This window comes from Telopea speciosissima, unplaced genomic scaffold, assembly GCF_018873765.1.
Source record: "Telopea speciosissima isolate NSW1024214 ecotype Mountain lineage unplaced genomic scaffold, Tspe_v1 Tspe_v1.0035, whole genome shotgun sequence".
Lineage (NCBI taxonomy): Eukaryota > Viridiplantae > Streptophyta > Magnoliopsida > Proteales > Proteaceae > Telopea > Telopea speciosissima.
In genome coordinates, this window is record NW_025317371.1 from 1 (window position 1) to 23094 (window position 23094).

Here is a 23094-nt window from a genome sequence, read left to right on the forward strand (position 1 = left end):
TTTAATTTGCATTTTTTTTCGATAAAACTTTAAATTACCATTTACATTTTTATCAAAGGAACGATCTCTTCCACTTTCTTTTAATTCAGCATCAATAGCCCATATATTAATATGGGAAAGAGAATGCTAACTGGGTGCGTGCTGGGCACTGCCCTTGCACCAGACACAAGGTCACCTGCAATGACCACTGCGTTAGTGGTCATTTCACATGTCAGTGACTGCACGCGCCAAGGTAGCATTCTTTCTCCCTATCAATTTAAAACCGTCTGATATCATATGAAAAGGATTGTGTCTCAGATTCCTTTATGCCTAATAAAGTGTCCATTAATATAAAGAAAGGAAGAAAGTGCAAGAACAAAACAAATATGATTGAAAGGAACATACAATGCAGTTTGGTAATTAATTGAACCGATGGAAACACTTCTTTAGTGTGCTTTTGGCTTCTAAGGATTTTTTATGATCCTGCCTTTCCTTTCTTCTTGATTTTCTACAGAAACAATGGATACAATGAGAGTAAAAGGGTCTTCTAAATCAATGGCAGGGAAAACTTCGTAATTCCTAAACCAATTACGAATTTAGATATTTATTAGTTTAGCATCCAGATGCATGCTGTGTAAGAAGTAGTGCGATTCAGCCCTTCATTTGATCCTCAATTGTGAGTTTAGTAATGCTGTGTGGAGGGAATTTTGCTCTTGGTTTGGCATTGGTTGGAATCAGCCAGCTTCCATTGTTGATTTTTGGGATTGGTGGAAAAGAAAGCGTCGATGCACGAATGTGAAGGATCCTTGGGCTGTAGGGGCTATTATCACCTGTGCTACCTTATGGGAGGAGAGGAACAGAAGGTGTTACGAGAACTATTTTCGCAGCCAAAGGCAGATTCTTGAGGTTATTAAGAGTGAGATAAGGGAATGTAAGATGGTGATTAAGGGAGTCAAGACAGTTCAAGACTTGAGCTGTGTCAGATCTCTAGGTCTGGCTACCTCTACCTCGTCTTCAAACGACATCTCTGAGGTGTTCTGGTGTAAGCCTCTGCCTACTTGGATCAAAATAAATATTGATGGTAGCTCTCTTGGGAACCCTGGAAGGGCGGGCGCGGGAGGTGTTTTCTGTAATCACCAAGCGCAAGTGGTGTTTTCCTTTAGCAGGTTCTTGGGGATCTCTAGCAGCTATGCAGCGGAGTATGAGGCCCTTCTTGGTGGTCTCTCCAGTGCCAAGGAGATGGGGTTCGGAGAGCTGTGGATTGAATCCGACTCTGCTTCAGTGGTTTCGTCTATCCAGTCCTCGAACATCCCGTGGTTTGCTCGGTTGAGATGGATGGTTCTCAAACCGTATCTGGACTCTTGCAACTGGAAAATAACTCATTGCTTCAGGGAGGCCAATCCCATGGGGACTTCTTGGCCAAACAGGCAGCGAAATCGGGTTCTTCAGTGACCAACTGTGCTCTTCCTAGACACATTGAGGATCAATTGGCTCATGATGCCATGGGTCTGCCGAGATATCGGTTTTGGTAATTGAGGGATGTCCCTCCTTTGTTTGGGGTTGTTGTTTTAGTTTGCTTGTGTTTAGGCTTTGTGCCTGTTGTTTTTCTTTTCCTCTTTAATCCAATGATCCTTTAGCTAAAAAAAAAGATATTTATTACAAATTTAGATATTTTTGTTAATTTTTCCAACATTAGAAGGTGACACCACACAGTGTAAACTGCACATTCAATGAAAACCAAAGATTGGTTTATGCAGACACCGGCTTAGCTTGGTGGTTTGCAAGACTGAGGGCCCCCCACGTTGCAGTGTTGGTTTTGACTGCAACATCCCCTGGGTCCCATCGCACACCCCTACTCCTTCACTCCCCCACCCCAAGCTGCCCCCTTGGGTGCCCATCCAATGGCCCAGCAAAAAAAAAGTTTGGTTTATGTTCTTTACTTAAGAAAACAAAAGGAATCTAATAAAGGAAGCCAAAGAAGACACCCCTCTCAAATCCTATTGGTTGCACTACTATTAACATAAAAGAAATCCTTAAAAAAATTGAGGGTTTTCCCAAAATAATATTCATTATTGATTGTCTACAAGAATGCCAAGTGTTTCCAAGGTTCTTATATCTATGTGGACTTCAAGATTCAAGAGGAAAAGAAAATAGAAGGGACTTATGAGTCCAATAAACAAGATGAGGGGGGGTCCATTTTAGAGTGCAGAATTGTAGTTAGGGCTGTAAATCTAATAATCAACCTTCCACATATCTCAAAATTTTTCACTATGATGTGTTGGTTGCTGATTTTCTTCATTTGTTACTATTACAACTTCACTTACAACTCTAGTAATGGAGATCAATAATTTTAAACAACATTTAACTCCACAATTTGAAATTATGAATTTGCTTAAGCTAGTGTTTTATAGATTTAGGATATTTAATCCATCTATAGGAACTGATATGATACATTAGCCAATGGGTTGGATAAAAAACAATATTGATTAGGGATGTTTAACCGAGTAAAAACTAATGGACTAAGTCCTTGTGGCTTATAGTTTACGCTGTGATAAGGGAATGTAATCCATAAAATGTCTTTCAAAATGATAGATAACTTTCAAAGTATTTAAGTTTTTCAAGTATAGTATGTATACGTTTGTACTACTATAGTTGTCTATGGACTCTTTATCTTTTGTCAATATCATGTAGCTAATAAAGAAGTATATGTAAGTGAAGAAAAATTCTTAGGGTATGAATCTTCAGCAAGTTCTTGATACAAATTGAAAATCAGAAATAAGAAAAATTAGACCAGAGATGCAAATTAACAAATTTAAAAAGAAAGAACATAAAATTGAATCTAAAGAAGGAGATAAGACATTCAATATGAGGTATCGATAGTATGGTACTAATTGCATTAAATCTTCCCCAATTTTCTAGAATTGTAGCTTGTTCCTCATATGTATAAATTTGCCACTTTTTTTTTGTAGGATTATGATCTGTCATTGTATCAGAATATAGTGCAATAAAGTAGGATAAAAACCTAGCACAATATAACAACAGCTCAATATCCAAATATAACCAACTATAAAACACTATTCAAAGTAAAAGAAAATCCAAGAAGAGATATCGATAAACCACGCCTAGGGGAGGGAGCCACGTCCACACGACTCTGACTGGCTCCCCTCCCCCTTGGCCGAATTTTCTTTCTCCTCTCTTTCTCTCTTCTCTTCTTCTCTTGCTTCCTACGCTGGGATCTAGAGAATTTTTTTGGGTTTGGTGAAACTCTAGTCTTGGAGATAGTGAAATTATATCCGTGGGAAGATTGATGGTTGACTTGAAGATCTTTCGTTACATAAAGTGAATTGATCAGGAAATTTTTTCCCAGTGTGCTCATTCGAGGAAGAACCATTATCTGGAGGAGGGGCAATGCTTGAGGCTCTACCGATTAGCAAATCTATTTGGTTTTGTTAAATTTTTGTTTGGTAATCTTGTGATGCGAAAGAACCCGAATCAATTCTTTCCGTTGCACATTTGGGTATGGGATGGTTTCTATTATTTCATGTGATTTTGGAAAGAGATGGTTTCCTTATTATTTTGATTCCTCCCACCAGCATATGGGGCATATATTCTTGGCTTTACAACTACATTCACAACCTTGTTGATTAATGACATCAACCATTACATGCAAATCCCATCAACTTTAAATGTTCAAACTACAAAAAGATACAGAGCCATTGAAGTTTATTCAATGGTAATGTAAACATATATATATAGAGATAAAAATTCGCCCCAAATGCCTCATCTAATCTTTATCACCACCAAGACCCATCTAACCCAAAGTCTAATCATCAACAACAACAACAACTCAGCCTTACCCTAACAACCCAAGGTCTAATCATGAAGATCGAAGAGACTGTTTGTTTTCTTTAAATGGTGATGTAAGTCTCTCTCTCTCTCTCACACACAAACTTGGTGAATCTCTATTATCTCTCTCTCTATCTCTCTGTTATCTCTCTCTCTCTCATAACCTCGATCTGGGCTTATCACCCAATAAACCTAGAACTCTGTTTCAATAAATCTGGAGGATCTGAATCCATTAAGGATTCAAAATCAATTGTAGAGGCCAAACCATGATCTGGAATCCCATCCTATAGGGCCGCTGAACCACCTTAGATCCATTAAGGATTCAAAATCCATTAAAAATGATCTAGTTTTAGTGAATATACCCCTATATTTATTTTTAAACAAAATTGTATTGAACATATTTTTCCATATCCTTTTTAGTGTATGCCTTTTCGATGCCGAGTTCTTAAAAAGTACTATTGAATTCCTGGTATGTTTAGTACATGTATGTATCCATACCCCCTTTTATTTTTGCCTTGTTCGTATTTACTAACTATGGTCACAAGCAACACAGGCGAAACAGATCTAATGGGTTGTTTTAAATCATGAATGAATGTGTCAGATAGTGAGAACATGAGACTAACCTTCTTTTCTTTCTCTAGAATTTCCCTGATGGAACAGTGTGCTGCCACAAGTCCACAACACATAAGTTTTGAAACCAAAAGATTGATTAGAGCATATCTAATACATTTTTAAAATGAGAACTAGAAACCTTTAGGTCACTCCTAGAATATCCATCAGTCATATTTGCAATTGCTGCAAAATCAACATCAGGAGGCATTTCTTCTTTTGCTAATATAACTCTAAGAATTTTTTCTCTATTGGGGGCATCAAGCAAGTTTACCATCAACCTGTAGAAAAAGCTAAGTTAATTACAGAAGAAAAAAATAAAGGTGAATATGTCAAAAGCTTCATTTAGGCTTTCATTTTTTATTTTGATTTTTCAGTCAAAAAAATAAAAATATATGCATGCATGGTTCATCTTAATTAAAAACCCCTGAAAAAGAATCTTATCTAACAAAAAATTGTTCTATCAACCATCAGACCATCCAAAGCTAAAAAAGATTATTAGCCAATACCCCCTAATTAATAACAACTCAAAATTTATAAAGAAGGCATTAGACCTAGACTTCTACTGGTATTTTCAACAATTTAATTTGACGACTACTTACAATGATACTTTTGTCTAATTATACTTCAAACAATGGAATGATATAAGAAAATTTGATAAATTCAAATATGATATCAATTTACTAGATCCAAAAGTTAAATTTCTGATATTTTTTATATATTATTTTTATTGATATATATATTGTGAATAAAATAATTTATTAAAAGAACCAAAAAAATCTATAAAGCCAATAGGTAACTTTTCACATATTCACCCTTATTTTTTGGTGAAGATGAGACACTAGAAAGCCAAGACAAAGTATTGGACAGCTCTATGGCTCAAACCCGTCTTTTGTGTTTAATGTATTGAATAGCAATATTTTAAACCATGTACAAGATGGGGTCAACGCAATCTCTTGGATTTGGTCCACTATCATCCTTGTTTATAGTACTGTAACTTAGAATATGAAATTAGATATTTCCAGAAGGAAGGAGGTCATATGATGGTTCATTAGCAAACAAGTATGCTTTGTTTCTGCTCACTTCTCAATTTTCCCATTCTTATGTAGTTAAACCATTCAATCACTAATGCATCACAAGAAAAAAGGTTCAGATAGAGCTTCGTTTGAATCTCATTTTCCATGGTGACATGAGAATACTATGGCTTATTTTGGTCAGAACTAATGGCAAGGAGACCCAGGATCCTAATCAGTTTTCCTGCTGAACTACGCTAGTTTAACTAGGATTAACTGGGGAAGAATGGATTTCTCGGGTTTCAGATTTCCAGAGGACGATGCCATCCCGCACCGAGCTTGGCCAAACCGGTTTGGTAAACCCGACCAGTCTGGCTTGGTTTTGCAATAAGTTGTAGAGTTTTTTAACTCACATTTCAGACATTTAAAAAACTACCGTTGGATTGCTAACTTTACACGTGTCATGTGCAAGATGCAGAGCCTAAAGATGGCTGCTATAATGGAGGGCGTATAAGATCTGATTCTGAAAACTTCGGGCAGTGTGAAGCGTAACATCGGAATAGAGTTCAATTAAAATGCGGCCAACAGAGGGTTAGTTGTCATGGTCAACAAAACACAGACACTAATAAGCACTTTTAAATTAAAACCCAAACCGATCGATTTTCTCTCATACTCTTCACACACAAACAGTCCAAAGTACTGGGTTTTGTGTTTTGAATAATAATCCATCTCCGAGCTTCACCCCGAATATGTGATAATCAAAATCACAAGGCAATAGTCACAACTTACAAGGCACTTAGAGAAGACTACCATTTGGAAACGACAACTTTAAATTACCATTACCCAGGAGTAGAGGTGTCATCTCACGGTGCCCTGTGAGAGGGCGTAGGAATCACCACCAAGTAGAGATCATTTTCCCAACTTTAAATTATTGTTTACTTCTTGTTTATTGAGCATTGTGTGCCATAAGAAGTATTTACGTTACAAAGTCACAGGAACAATTTCTTCCACTTACTTTCAATTCAGCATCAATAACCCATTTATCAGTATGGGAAAGAGAACGCTATTTGGGCGTGTGCGGTGCACTGTTCCTCCTGCTCCTAGACACAAGGGTGTGCCAAATAACCTCCATGTTCATGGGAATTTTGCCTTTCATGTGACCGCACAGCCTAGATAGCGTCTTCTCCCTATAAATTTAAAATTGTCTGATATCATAAAAGGGTTGTGCCCTAGATTCCTTTATGCCTAATAAAGTGTCCATTAATAGAAAGAAAGAAAGAAAGAAAGTGCAAGACCAAAAGAAATATGATTGAAAGGAACATACAGTGCAGTTTGGTAAATCGTTGATCCGATGGAAACGCTTCTTTAGTGGGCTTTTTGCCTCTAAGGATTTCTTATGATCCAACCTGTTCTTTCTTCTTGATCTTCTATAGAAACAATGAGTTTTGCATTCTGGGAACTTCCTGAAGTAAAATGGAGTAGCATTAATAATGATAATGATCCGATGATAAATGATATTATTAACAACAAGAACAACTAGGTATTAATAACTATAAACAACCAAGTCAATCAGAGTAAATGGGTCTTCTAAATCAATGGCAGTGAAAACTTGGTAATTCCTGAAACTATTATAAATTAAAATATTTTTGTTAATTTTTCCAACATTAGAAGGTGATACCACACGATGTAAACCCCACATTCAATGAAAACCAAAGATTGGTTTATGCAGACACCGGCTTAGCCTGGTGGTTTGCAAGGCCGAGGGCCCCCCATGTTCCAGTGTTGGTTGTCACTACACCATCCCCTAGGTCCCACTGCACACCCCTACTCCTTCACTTCCCCACCCCAGGCTGCCCCCTTGGGTGCCCACCCAATGGCCCAACAAAAAAAAAAAAGTTTGGTTCATGTTCTTTACTTAAGAAAACAAATTAAAAGGAATCTAATAAAGGAAGCCAAAGAAGACACCCCTCTCAAACCCTATTGGTTGCACTACTATTAACATAAAAGAAATCCTTTAAAAATTGAGAGTTTTTCCAAAACAATATTCATCATTGATTGTCTACAAAAATGTCAAGAGTTTTCTAGGTTCTTATATCTACGTGGACTTCAAGATTCAAGAGGAAAGAAAATAGAAGCAAGAGTCCCATAAGCAAGATGGGGGGGGTCCATTTTAGAGTGCAGAATTGTAGTCTGGGTTGTAAATCTAATACTTTATCGTCCAGATATCTTAAAATTTTACACTATGATGTGTTGGTCGCTGATTTTCTCCATTTCTTACTATAAAAACTTCACTCACAACTCTAGCAATGGAGATCAATAATTTTAAACAACATTTAACTCCACGGTATGAAAATATGAATTTGTTTAAGCTAGCATTTGTAGATTTAGGATATTTAATCCATCTATAGGAACCAATACAATGCATTAGCCAGTGGGTTGGATAAAAAACCATATTGACTAGGGATTTGTAACTGACTAAAAAATTAATGGACTCAGTCCATGTGGCCTATAGATTGCATTGTGACAAGGGAATAAACTCCATAAACTGTCTTTCAACATGGTGGATAACTTTCAAAGTTTTTAAGTTTTACTAGTATAGTATGTATATGTTTGTACGGCTATAATTGCCTATGAAACCCTTATCTTTTGTTGATATATATCTTGTAGCTAATCAAGAAGTATATGTAAGTGAAGAAAAATTCTTAGGGTATGAAACTTCAACAAGTTGTGGATACAATGGAAAATCAGGATTAAGAAAAATTAGACCAGAGATGCAAATTAAAAAATATTAAAAAGAAAGAACATACAATTGAATCTGAACAATGAGATATATTATCAAACAAAAGTATTCTGGAAAAAAGGATAGCATTCGTCTAAACAAATGTTGAATGCAAAAATGATTCACAAATAATTTAACAAAAAATGACAAAGAAGACATAGAGTTCTGGAAAAAATTGTATTGGAGAACATAGATACAACTTAGTAAAAAGAAAGAACAAAAAGAACAAAAAAAGACTACAAATGAGATCTTACCTGAAAGAATTCTTCATTAGAACCTCAAGGATCTCAGATTGTGAAATGAAAAGGGGGCATATGAGAAAGGGGCATTATATAGACTAATTCGTCGATGTTTTCCATAAAAAAGGTCGTAACTTACAGTAACATATGCGTTTGCGCATTTAATTATTTTAATATGCTGAGTTGTATCCTAGGTAAATAAGGAAAATGTATTTATGAGATACAAACTAAAAATCTCAGAAAAGATGTCATGCATTTCTTAGTTTAAACAGGAAAATACATGTTAGCATATTTCTCTATTAAGTGGTGCATGTTAGCAAAATCCATATGGGTTTTAATAGGCCACACCTGTCATATATTAACTTTTCAGTTGAACATTCTTTGGCTTACTTAGTAGGTAATGAACAATTGTTTTGAAGGGTATTGTTGTTATTTGTGACCATTTTGGCTATTAAACTAAATCTAGAGGCCCAACTAGGCCAATTTTTTTAGCTTTCAAGAGAAGAAAGATATTCTAGAGAAGTCTTTGGCTTCCCATCTGTGCTATCTTCTTTGATCTTCTAAAACTTCTAGTAGTAATCTAAACCACTTCCTAAATCTTCCTTTTGGATTTTCTTTTACTTTGAATAGTGCTTTACAGTTGGTTATACTTGGATATTGAGCTGTGATTATGTTGTGCTAGGTTTTTATCCTACTTTATTACACTATATTCTGATACAATGACAGATCATAATACTACAAAAACAAGTGGCAAATTTATACATATGGAGAACAAGCTACAATTCTAGAAAATTGTGGAAGATTTGATACAATTAGTACCATACTATCGACACTTCATTTTATCACCCTAGAGGAGTGAATTGCGATGATGAATGGATACTCATGAAAAGTGTTTGGGTCTATTATAACCTTTTAGGTCTTATGTAACACCCAGCTAATGTGTTGAACCATCTCATAAATGGTCGAGGGAGGTTGCCTTAGGAAATGACCAAAAAGCCATTGAAAAGGTTCATTGAGTCAACGGTAGGTCAAATAGCCTAAAATCCTTATATTTGAAAATGGTTTGAAAGTTACTCTATTTGTCCATAGTTTTATAAAAGATTCCATTATTAGCCTTGAGGGACCCACTTCTAAGTTAGAATTTCCTGTTGGCAAACTACAGTCCATGGGATCATCTCCATGGAGAGCCATGGGAAATCAATCAAAGGAAATTTATCTGGGTCAGCCCATGGTCTCCCATGGGCACCCTAGGGCAATCCCATGGTTGCCCATGGGAACCCTAGAGAATCCCTATTAGGTTATGGTATAAAAATTGATTACCAAACCCTCTCTTTCTTGTCTCATGAAAATTTTGGGATCCACAAGAGAGAAAACTCATCTATTTTTCATCCCATGGAAAGAGGGAACCATCCCATACCCGAATGCACAGCGGAAAGAAATCGATTCGGGTTTCTTTCGCATCCCATGATTATGAAATAATTAAAACCCTTAATGTAAATAAAATAAACATTAAGATCTGCTAACCTGTTGAGCCTCAAGAGTTGCTCCTCCTCCAGATAATGGTTTTTCCCCTAACGAGCCTATCAACCAAGCCCCAACTTGGATATCTTTGATGCAAGTAGAAGATCCCCAAGCCAAACCAGAATTTCTTCTCAAACACTTGGATACAATCCGAAAAATCAGGTTTCAAAAACCCAAACTTGATCTCAAAACCCTAGAGAGCAAGAGACCAAAAGAGAAGAAGGAGAGATGAGAGAGTGTGTCTGGGATTTCCAGAGGGGGAGCCAAAAATTTCGTCCAGCCTTGGGTAGCTTCTGCACCCCCTTTGGTGTGTTTATATAGGTGAGGCTCTAAAGAGCCTCCCCATTCTCAATGTGAGTCTGACTCTCTCTCTCCAGTTTGACTTGAAACCCTGATGGGCTTAAGTGATAGGCTTCTAATTAGTGAAGCAGAATCTAAAATAGAATATTTTAATTAATTAAATTAAACACTAATGAGCCTTAAATAAATTGCATCAAGCCCATACTAGTTTAAAATAATTAGTAAATCCCAAAAATACCCCTGCATATCAAATATGCACCAACCCTCCACTAAACGACATCGTCATCATGAAATCTAGGGCATGTACACTAGTATTGCCAAACCCCATTCCATGGTACAAGTCTGTATCGGAGTGTCTGTGTACATGATCGGAATCTACAAAACACGATTATACTCTTTAATCAAATACCTAATTATAAATTATCATTTTATGTCAAAATATGTTTTTCAAAAATCATTTAACAAAATGGTGCAGGATCCTAATTCAAATCCGACCATCCAGATACTAACTCCCATTGATGTTCCTCAATCGAGCGGTGGAGACCACGTTGAGTGACTCTTTCACTCACACAATATTTACGCATTCCCAGAACACCAGCTTTAGTTCTCTTGAATAGCAGTCATTGGTGAACCAAAGAATACGTTCACATCATGTAGTGACAAGGCCCTCTCAAATACTGGGTCTCGATGACATATGTCTATCCCAAACCTACGTCTGGCAATAATACATGTGGGAATCAACAAAATAAGATTTTCGCCAATACACACATCAACATGTGCGTACTCGCATTCATACCCCAACGTCAAACATGTCTAGGCATACCCAATGCGACAACCATATGATCAGGGCTGACCAACCCAAACCCTAGTCGTGACTACCAATTTAAAGTAAAACTTATGGACATACATTGCTCAAAAAGTTTATATCGCATTTGATCATATTAAACAAAAATGTATGAAATAGTTAATACATAATAAACCGAGTCGAACCGGATTGAGCTGGGTTTGATGGACACACATCTCCAACAATCTCCCACTTGTACATCAAAGCCAATTCCCCATACATTTTAAGCCCATGCCCTCCATGTGTTTCTCAAACACTCCAGGGGATAAACCCTTTGTCATAGCATCCAACACATTTTCAGTTGTGTCCACTTTGGAGATACTCACGTCCCTCTATTGGATAATCTCCCTGATGAGGCGATACTTCCGTTGTACGTGATTGTTCATCTGATGAGCCCTAGGCTCCTTTACTTACGCAATTGCCCCTCTATTGTTACATAACAGGGGAATAGGGCATTTGAAAAGGTCAGGGAGTACCTCTAGATCTAATAAAAATTTCCTCAGCCAAACACCTTCTTTTTCCGCATCACAGGCTGCAAGGTATTCTGCTTCAATAGTGGAATCAACTTTAGACTTTTGTTTTGCACTCCTCCATACCATCGCACCTCCTCCCATTAAGTAAACCATCCCATACGTGGATTTCCTATCATCTTTATCGGCTTGAAAATCTAAGTCAGTATACCCCAGAACCGATAACTGATCACATCCATAAACTAAGAAATAATCCTTAGTCCTCCTCAGGTACTTGAGTATGTTTTTCACAACACTCCAATGCTCTCGTCCAGGATTTTACTAGTATTGCATCCTTTGTTAAATCTTTTTCAAGATATATCAGGGTAACAAATTAATTTCAAGAAGAGTGGTGTTGTATATCGTAATCATGTTGCTGAGGATATTAAGACTATTGTGGCCTGTAGCTTGGGTGTTAACTCTATTCTAGATAATACTACTTATTTAGGAACCCCTATGTTCTTCTCTACGAATAAATCCCATGATTGGTCCATGCTAGTTCAGCGTGTGGAGAGAAAGCTGGGGAATTGGAAAGTGCCCCTCTTATCTCAGGCTGGTAGGTCAACTCTAATTAAATATGTTCTTAGTTCTATACCCACTTATTGGATGTCCTATTTTATGATGCCTACTATGTTAAGTCACAAACTTGATTCCATCAATGCAAAATTTTAGCGAGGGGAACAGGGTGGTAAGCGTAAATGGTCGGCAGTTGGATGGCATGCATTATGTAAGCCTAAGTCTATGGGAGGCTTGGGTTTTGGGCTTTTATCTTACCACAATAAGGCTCTTCTTCTTCGGCTTACATGGAAGATCTTAACTCAACCAAATATCCTTTGGGTAAGAGTGCTTAGAGGAAAGTATTTTCATTCACATGATCTCTTCTACGACTATACCCTCTCTAAAAGAGGTTCACCCACTTTGAACAGTATTGTTAATTAAAGTCCTTCCCTTGCTTAAAAACATGGTTTGTTGGAGAGTGAAATCGGGTTGGAACATTAATATATGGACTGATCCTTGGGTTCCTTTGTTAAGTGAGTTTCGTGTACCAGTCCCGAATAGTAGTAACTTGTCTTACTCTTTTGTTAGTGAGGTTTTAGAACAGGGGCGATGGAAAATGAATGTTTTGCATGCCATCTTTCCACTAGATGTGATAAGTGCCATATGTCGAATTCCCATTAGTGTTCATAATCAAATTGACATGTGGGTTTGTCCCTTCACTACAATAGGATCTTTCTCTACTAAGGTTGCTTTTAGATTACTTTGTCCAAATCCTTCAAGGCCCTTGCGCATCAGGGGAGCTAGCAATGTTTGGAATTTTGTATGACACTTAAAAATTCACCCAAAGTTTTGTATTTTCTTGTGGAAGTCACTTATTAATGGCCTTGGTACTAAAGATAAACTTTTATCCTTCCTACTTGTGGACACATATTGCTACCTTTGTTGTAATGAGGTAGAAACCCCTTGGCATCTGTTTCTCTCATGTACATTCACTAGGAGAATCCTTTATGTTAGGCCATTAGGTTTAAGGATTGAGACCCTTTTTGCTCCTTCTATTAATGGCTTGATTGAATTACTGATTTCTCTCCAATCTCTGAGAAAAGTTGACAAAAGGAATCTGTTATCTGTTTTTGCTATTACATTATATTTTATTTGGATGACTAAGAATGAGGTTTTTAAACATACCACACCTAATCCCATGCATATTATCCAGCTTGTCTAATGGTCTTTTGATTTAAACTTATTCCCCTATGTTGATGTTATCAACTGTTCCATTCTTGGTCTCGGTCCCGTGTGAGTCAAAGATTCGAACGGCTGTGTGGGGTTTGGATGCGGACAGTGCTCCAGGGCCTGATGGCTTCCCAGGTGCCTTCTTTAAAGCTTGTTGGGAGTTGGTTGGTTCGGATGTGTGTAAAGCAGTGTGCTTCTTTTTTTCCTCTAGCCACATCCCTGCTGGGATTAACAACTGCCTTCTGGCCTTGATCCCCAAGGTTGATGGTGCTGCTTCTCTGGATAAGTTCAGACCGTTATGCATGGGGAATTTCTTTTGTAAAATTCTGTCCAAAATTATGGCAAGCCGGTTGGAAGGAGTCCTCCCTAGGCTGATCTCGGAGGAACAAGGTGCATTTCGGAAAGGGAAGGTTATCCATGAAAACATCGCCTTAGCATCTGAGCTTGCTAATTTGATGCCTGTGGCTATCAGAGGAGGGGGTTTGGGGTTGAAGATCGATATCCAAAAGGTCTATGACACTATTTCGTGGGACTTTATATTCAAAGTGCTGCGAAAATTTGGTTTTTCGGAAAGATGGATTAATTGGCTGAGGATTCTGCTCTCCTCCACAAGAATTTTGGTTCTTGCGAATGGAGGTCCGGTGGGCTTCTTCGGTGTTGAATGGGGGTTGTGTCAGGGGGATCCTATCTCTCCCATGATTTTCATTATTGCGGAAGAGGTTCTCTGTAGGGGGTTATCTGCCTTGTTGGAAAAAAAAAGTATTAAATCTCTTCATGGTCCTAAGGGTGTGCGCACACCGGGACATTGCCTTTTCGCAGATGATATTTTTGTTTTCACTATTGCTTCTATCAGGTATGTAAGGAACCTTAAGGATTTTCTTTGCAGATACCAAGAGTTTTCTGGGCAACGCACTAATCTAGAAAAGAGCAAACTTTTCCTGGGTTCCATCCCTACTCAGAGTCGTCAGGCGATCGTGGAGGTGCTTCAGATGCCGATCTGTAACTTCCCTACTAGATACGTCAGGGTGGAAATCTCGAAGGGTCGTGTCAAGAAAAATATGTTGCTGCCTGTGCTTGACAGAGTGCACAATAGACTTGCAGGGTGAAAAGGTAAACTCCTCTAGATGGCGGGGCGTGTTGAGCTAGTGATGTCAGTGGTGTCGAGCATGCTTATTCACAGCTTCTCAGTGTACTGGTGGCCTTCATCTATGATTGTTACTTTGGAACATTGGATGAGGAATTTTATCTGGACTGGTGATGCGGAGACTACTAAGGCCATTATTGTAGGGTGGGATAAAATTTGCAGACCTAAGGATGAAGGGGGTCTTGGGATCAGGCGCCTCAGGGATGTCAATAAGGCCATTCTTAGTAAACTAACCTAGAAAATCAGAAATGAGGCCTCTATTTCCTGCACTTTTTTGCGCCACCGCTTCGTCAATAAGTGGGGTAATATTCGACCAGGGTATAGGGACTCTTCAATATGGCCGGGTGTTAGAAGGATGTGGAGCTTTGTGTCGGCTAACGAACGTTGGATCTTGGGGAATGACAAGAAGATAAAATTTTGGTCGGATAAAAGCTTGGGGCCGAATTCTATTAAAGAAGTTACTAGGCTCAATGATGCTTTCTTCAGGAACGAGGGGACCAAAGTGGGTGATTTTATTGAGGCCGGTGGTTGGAGGCTTCCTACAGTTAGATCGACTGCCTTGATCGAGATGTTCAAAGTGATTAAAAGCACTGATATTCCTTGTTATGATGTGGAGGATTCGGTGTGTTGGGGCCCTTTGAAATCGGGTGATTTCACTATGGCATCGGCTTGGTAAGAGTTGAGATTGAAGGGTCCTAAAGCTCCTTGGGTTCAACTTGTTTGGCATAAAAACCTGCAGCCTTGCCATTTTATGTTTGGGTGGAGATTAGCGCATGAGAAGCTCCCCACAGAGGAGGAATACCAGAGACGGGGTGTTAGTTTAGCATCCAGATGTATGCTGTGTAAGAAGCAGTACGATTCAGCCCTTTTTTTTTTTTTTTTTTTTTTAACCCGAACTTCACTTGGGACCCGGGCCAGCCCCTAAGATTTTATTAAGGATAAACCAATAAAAAGAAATACAAAAAAGGGGGGGACATAGCCCGCCTTACCCCTGCCCAAAGGAGAACACTCTCTCAACACTCTATTCTCAATTAAACTATAACCCCTCCCACAATAAACAATAATCAGCAAAGCCCTACATACGCAACACAGGGAGACCCGCTCTATCCTCTCTCATGATCCTCTGGAGTTCCTGCGGAATAACATCCCCTGAGCGAAACACAGAGTTTTCAGTCCTTGAGCATGCCAAAGTTGCCAAGAAATCTGCTGCTCTATTACTCTCCCTATAAGTGAAGCAAATATTAACCCCTAGGGATACAACCAAGTCCATTACCTCTTGGAAAAGGAACCAACAGTTCCACAAGCTACATGCTTTGCGAGTGATAAACTGCACCGTGGTTGCAGAGTCAGAGCTGACTTGGCAGCCAGCAAGACCCATATCAACACATAATTTAAGGCCATCTCGGAGGGCCCTCATTTGATCCTCAATTGTGAGTTTAGTAATGCTGTGTGGGGGGAATTTTGCTCTTGGTTTGGCATTGGTTGGAATCAGCCAGCTTCCATTGTTGATTTTTGGGATTGGTGGAAAAGAAAGCGTCGATGCACGAATGTGAAGGATCCTTGGGCTGTAGGGGCTGTTGTCACCTACGCTACCTTATGGGAGGAGAGGAACAGAAGGTGTTACGAGAACTATTTTCGCAGCCAAAGGCAGATTCTTGAGGTTATTAAGGGTGAGATAAGGGAATGTAAGATGGTGATTAAGGGAGTCAAGACAGTTCAAGACCTGAGCTGTGTCAGACCTCTAGGTCTGGCTACCTCTACCACGTCTTCAAACGACATCTCTGAGGTGTTCTGGTGTAAGCCTCTGCCTACTTGGATCAAAATAAATATTGATGGTAGCTCTCTTGGGAACCCTGGAAGGGCGGGCACGGGAGGTGTTTTCCGTAATCACCAAACGCAAGTGGTGTTTTCCTTTAGCAGGTTCTTGGGGATCTCTAGCTGCTATGCGGCAGAGTATGAGGCCCTTCTTGGTGGTCTCTCCAGTGCCAAGGAGATGGGGTTCAAAGAGCAGTGGATTGAATCCGACTCGACTTCTGTGGTTTCGTCTATCCAGTCCTCAAACATCCCGTGGTTTGCTCGGCAGCGATGGATGGTTCTCAAGCCGTATCTGGACTCTTGCAACTACAAAATAACGCATTGCTTCAGGGAGGCCAATCCCATAGCGGACTTCTTGGCCAAACAGGCAGCGAAATTGGGTTCTTCAGTGACCAACTGTGCTCTTCCTAGACACATTGAGGATCAATTGGCTCATGATGCCATGGGTCTGCCGAGATATTGGTTTTGGTAATTGAGGGATGTCCCTCCTTTGTTTGGGGTTGTTGTTTTAGTTCGCTTGTGTTTGGGCTTTGTGCCTGTTGTTTTTCTTTTCCTCTTTAATCCAATGATCCTTTAGCTAAAAAAAAAAAACTGTTCCATTCCATGTTCTACGTTATCTTGTGTTGAGTACCAGAGATTATCACAGGGAGAAGGCCAAATTCTCATATGCAATGGTAGCTATGAGCCTTCCACTGGCAAAGCTAGTTAGGCCTCAGTATCGATGTGCCACTCTCAGTTTGTTGCAGTCTCAATGGATAATGGTCTGGTTGAGACACCACAAAAAGCAGAGACTCGGAGGTTATTGCAAGGGCTTCAACAAGCAAAGGAGTAAGGTTGGACAACATTGTCTGTTTGGATGGACTGTAAATAGGTGATCGACTGGCTGACTCAAGGGACTGAGGAGGGATGGCCATGGGGGGTTTATAATCTTTTATTGGATACTATTATGTTGATGAAAAGTTTTACAATTGTTAGACTCATTAAAACATCTAGGAACATTATAGCTATATAGCCCACAAGTGGGCATATATGGCTAGGGTGGAGAAATTAGCTGCTGTAATATCAGACAATGTTCTTATCTTTCTTTTAAGTTAATGACATTTTTTTTTTCATCAAAAAAATATTGATTTTCTAGTGGAATTAAAAAAGAAGCTTTGACTAGGGAAGTTTGTAAATATGGGAAAGTGATAGACATTTAAAGATTGGATGATATAGGATTATAGGTCTAAAGATTGGATGATATAGGAAAGATATAGGATTATAGGTCTAAAGATTGGATGATACAGGAAAGAGTAAATATCATCCTCCTCCCCTCTAAGTATCCATAATATCAAACCCGTCCCCCGGGTATTGAATAATGATAATGCCCCCCTACTTTTGAAAGATTCTATCAACCGTACGGTGTTAAAACAACAGTTCAAAAGTTGATATTACCCTTTAATTGGATTTAAAAAAGGCAGAAGAACCTGAACCCGAACCACCTGAGTTGATTCCATCTGTGCAAAGAGGGAAAAAACATCAAGAGCTGGTTAGATCTAATTGAATGCTCTCTTCCAAGTTCCTACTCTCCAATCCAACTTCACATTCCATCGGTATTTGTGAATTGATTCTACAACCTCATCCAGTATTCTTGGAAGTATCTATCTACTTGCACTTCTGTTGATCAATTATCAATTAATTCTTTGATCAAAAAAAATTATCAATTAATTCTCTCATGCTCAAACTCTGTTGTTCACCTACTCTGTTCATTAACAAAATGAGGTTGAACTGACAAAGCTTCAATACCTCATTCTACTCAATTTTCTATTTCACATTTGAGGAGAAACTAAACTAAACTCAATTTCATCTGAGTGGGGTTTCAAAACTACTGAATTCATTGCAGCTTTGATTAGACATGGAAATGCCTAACTGAGGCAGCGAGCGAAGATGTGCAAGTCTGTGAGATGAACGAGCAAGAAGAACAAGATCAAAGCTATATTCAAACTCCAGTTTTAGGCCACTCAGGTATGGTTTTATATGACAAAAGGTTAATTCTTGTTTAGTTTTCATTTGCTGGAAACTGTAAAACGGAATTTGGATATTTTAGTTCAGTTTAGTTTATTATCGAGAAAAGGGGATAGCGCGGATCCTGATGGGCATTGTTATTCATCAACCCTAGTTCTCGTGGGGTATTTCGTCTAGAGCTACTCTTTGAACCTAACCCTGATGTAGCATCAGAGCTCAAAATTGCCTTAAGATTTTCCTTGGATTCTATATTCTGAGATGTGAGATTTCCCTTGGATTTTGTATTATGAGATGTGGTCTTACTGAAAGGCCCATCCTGTAGACAAATTTAGAATGAATTTTAGGAACAGTCACAAAATTTTGTGGGGAACAGTCACAAAAATTATGAATTAAAACATACTCAAACTCATTCCTACCGAAAAGAAAAGAAGATCATACAACACAGAGAGAGCTTACATGCAGAACTGTGCCAATGTTCAAAGTTTTAAGAGGCAGGGAAACAAATGAAGGTTTGATTGCTTATGCATATTCTGCAAAATCGACGGAAACTTCCCTCAGAAGCCAATATTAAATGCTTACAAAGCTAACCACCAAGAGCACCAAAGGTCAAACACAGACTTTCGGTGCTCTTGGTGGTTAGCTTTGTAAGCATTTAATATTGGCTTATGAGGGAAGTTTCCCTCGATTTTGCAGAATATGCATAAGCAATCAAACCTTCATCTGTTTCCCTGCCTCTTGAAACTTCGAACACTAGCACAGTTCTGCATTTAAGCTCTCTCTGTGTTGTATGATCTTCTTTTCTTTTCGGTAGGAGTGAATTTGAGTATGTTTTAATTCATAAATTTTGTGACTATTCCCTAGAAATTTTTGTGACTGTTCCTAAAATTCATTCTAAATTTGTCTATAGGATGGGCCTTTCAGTAAGACCACATCCCAGAATACAGAATCCAAGGGAAATCTCAAGGCAATTTTGAGCTCTGATGCTACATCAGGATCAGGTTCAAAGAGCAGCTCTGGACGAAATACCCCACGAGAACTAGGGTTGAAGAATAACAATGCCCATCAGGATCTGCGATATCCCCTTTTCTCGATAATAAACTAAACTGAACTAAAATATCCAAATTCCGTTTTACAGTTTCCAACAGATGAAAACTAAACAAGAATTAACCTTTTGTCATATAAAAACCATACTTGAGTGGCCTACAACTGGAGTTTGAATATAGCTTTGATCTTGTTCTTCTCGCTCCTCCATCTCACAGACTTGCACATCTTTGCTCACCACCTCAGTTAGGCATTCCATGTCTAATCAAAGCTGCAATGAATTCAGTAGTTTTGAAACCCCACTCAGATGAAATTTATTTTAGTTTAGTTTAGTTTAGTTTCTCCTCAAATGTGAAATAGAAAATTAAGTAGAATGAGGTATTGAAGCTTTGTCAGTTCAACCTCATTTTGTTAATGAACAGAGCAGGTGAACAACAAAGTGTGAGCATGAGCGAATTAATTGATAATTGATCAATGAAAGTGCAAGTAGATAGATACTTCCAAGAGTACTGGATGAGGTTCAAGAATCGACTCCTAGATACCCATGGAATGTGAAGATGGATTGGAGAGTAGGAACTTGAAAGAGAGCATTCAATCAGATTTGACCAGCTCTTGATGTTTTTTCCCCCTTTGCACAGATGGAATCCACTCAGGTGGTTCGGGTTCAGGTTTTTCTGCCTTTTTTAACTCCAATTAAAGGCTAATTTGCTTCCAAAAGAAATTGAAGAATTTCTTGGGAATCCTACAAGATCAATTCGTTCTTTTTTCTCTGACAGATGGTCAGAACTTCATTTGGGTTCGAATCCTACTGAGAGGTCCACTAGAGATCAAAAATTGTTGAAGAAAGAACAAGATGTTTCTTTTGTCCCTTCCAGGCGTATTCCTGATATAGTAGATGCTATCACACATACAATCATACTCAATTCGATGGAATTGTTTGATCTTAAAGGAGATCTTCTATAATTTCGCACGTGATGGGTTATTTCTTGGTTTCTTCCAGTCATTAATAACTTAATTATTTTTGGACAATAGAAGATAGAAAGAACACGCGTAAGGAGTCCTATTGAAACCAAGAAACATAGGCCTGCCTGCCATCTACACCAGAATATATCAACGTTTGAACTGCTGTTTTAACACCGTAAGGTTGATAGAATCTTTCAAAAGTAGGGGAGGGCATTATCATTATTTAATACCCAGGGGAAGGGTTTGATATTATGGATACTTAGAGTGGAGGAGGATGATATTTACTCTTTCTTATATCATCCAATCTTGGACCTATAATCCTATATCATCCAATCTTTAAATGTCTATCACTTTACTATAGTTACAAACTTCCCTAGTCAAAGCTTCTTTTTTAATTCCAATAGTGTTGCGTCAAGAAACCGTCGAGCGGTCCTACGAGTGCCGTCACCTACAAGTGGACCAAGGGGTCAACAGATGGAACCGGTGTGGTTTCGGCCTAGGGCTCTCCAATGCCAAAGTTAGATCTCCTGAGCAAATAGATGAATAGTGATTATTCAATATGAGTTTAAATGTCCCCCAATGGGGTTGTGTACCTTGCCTTTTATAGTAGTGTATGGCGGTGTGGAGAGTCCCAGTTTGATGGCGATTGTGCTGTTGATTGGCCATCTCCCCACGGGAGGGAGTGTCCTGGTGGTATTAAGATCCTTGGTTCACTACAAGAAATTGGTGCAACGGCGGCACTTTGGGTTGAGCTATTGCGGCATTTTTTACAAATGTCGTCATATATGAAGATATATCGACATTTTCTTAAAAATGCCGTGATATATAAAGGTCTAACGGCGTATAGATGGAAACGTCGTCATATATGAGTATATAGCGGCGTTTGTGTACAATTGCCGTTAAACAAATTAGTTTCCATGGCGTTTTCTTTAACAAGTGCCACCGTAGCTCACCGTTTAAGGGTGATTTAATATTCTTATTAACGGCATTTTCAAAGAAATGTCGTTGTATGTTGCAATACAACGGCATTTTTAAACAAACGCCGTATAAAATAATAGATTTCCAAACCCAAAACTGTTTTCACTTCCGCGCTTTCCGTCTCTTTCTCTAAAACCTTTTTGTTTCCCCGCTCTCTACATCTCTCTCTCAAAGTTTTCTAAAAATCTTTTCAAACTCCAGAGCAGCGCTCTTTTTCCTCTATCAAGCGACGGAGCAACTCACAACTCTCTCACTATTCCGACTTCTCTCCGCTCTTCTCAATCTTTTCTCGATTGAAGCATGATTCTTGTCTCTATGTAAGCAATTCCAAGGTTTCGAGGAAGTAATGCTACTTTTTAATGCTTACTTCTCCTTGAGACAAGCTTTAATTATCCGATTAAGAACATCTAGGAAAGTTGCACAATTCAAGGCTTTGAGTGTGGGCTTGAGTGTGAAGATCTGTGAAGAGGTTTTATTTATACAAGCCGGTGAAGGATGGTTGATTGGATTGTTTATCCGTCCCTATAATTTTTTGTTTACTTTGTTATTGGTACTTGTGCATACCTCTTGTCACCTTCAGTCTTACTAATTAGTTTATATTGCTATTTGATGGTTTTGTGTAGGATGGAGATGGTGTTCGGGTCTTGGAATTTCACTTTTGGGCTTGGTTTCCTCACCGGGAGTATAACTTTGGTGGCTTAGAGATCCATGAACTAATATTATTTTACTTGCTAATTGGGTTATGAATTTTTTATAGAAGGGGGTCTCTTTGTGGTCTTTTTGCAGATTCGAACCTTAGTACTATGGATTTTGTGTAGGAGGGGATCTTTTATCTTTTTGTAGTATTGGAACCTTAGAACTATGGATTACGTGTAGGAGGGGATCTTGTCTTTTTGCAGATATCGGAACCTTAGTACTTTAGACTGTTTTTATTTTATGTTTAATGGATATTTTACATAGTTCAATATATCTTGGCATTAGTAAAATCATTATTTTGTGGGATTTATGTGTTCTATATGAAACAAGTGGTCGAAAAGATTAATATGGATGAATGCATTATATATGAAATAGGTGGCAGAATGAATCTATTATATTTGAAACAAGTTAATGGAATAGATCGGAAGCTATTCTTAAATTTTAAAAAAAAAATAGCACCTATAGCGGCGTTTTAAAAACGTCGGCAAAAACAAAAAGCCAGGCCTCATTTACGGCGTTTATTAACAAATGCCTCAATATTATTGCCTACAGGGCGCTTTTATAAACGCTGCGTTTTAGTGTACTAAGCCCGGCATTTGCTACAAACGTCGCAACAATTAGGAATTCAATGCCTACCTCGGCACTTTTAAAAACGTCGTTGTAGGACATTTTCCACGACGTTTATTAGAAAACGCGCGGTAAAGGCACTTACACATCACTCTCAAAAACGCCGTTGTACAAAAACGGCGGTACCTTCGCCACGTTTACTACGGCACAAAGTAGAAACGTCGTTGAATGATACAGCGGCGTTTTTGGGATCTATAGCGGCGTTTAAAAACGCCGTCGTAGACCCAATTTCTTGTAGTGGTTGATAGATACCCGCGTGTGGTGATAACGTCATTGGTGCTTGAATCCGTCTGGGTGACGTGACTTCTAAGCGGTGGCCTAGAGTCCTGGTGGTGACATGAGTCTGTAGTGACACGACTGGGTACGAGTGGCCCCGATGTCCGCATCTGCGTCCATGATGCCGCCCCTAGGTGAGAGGCCACGCCTGGGTGAGAGGCCGCGCCTGGGTGCAGGCCACGC

The 23094-nt window shown here is 38.8% G+C and overlaps 1 long non-coding RNA gene across 1 annotated transcript; it reads right to left on the reverse strand.

Annotated features, from left to right (window-relative positions):
* Window positions 1-5497: 5497 nt before the first annotated feature.
* On the reverse strand, window positions 5498-20243 carry LOC122647369. Its single transcript, XR_006330858.1, has 3 exons — window positions 20118-20243; window positions 7411-7414; window positions 5498-5509 (listed from the first exon to the last, which is right to left on the reverse strand). It is a non-coding gene; the product is annotated as an uncharacterized LOC122647369 (long non-coding RNA).
* Window positions 20244-23094: the final 2851 nt, after the last annotated feature.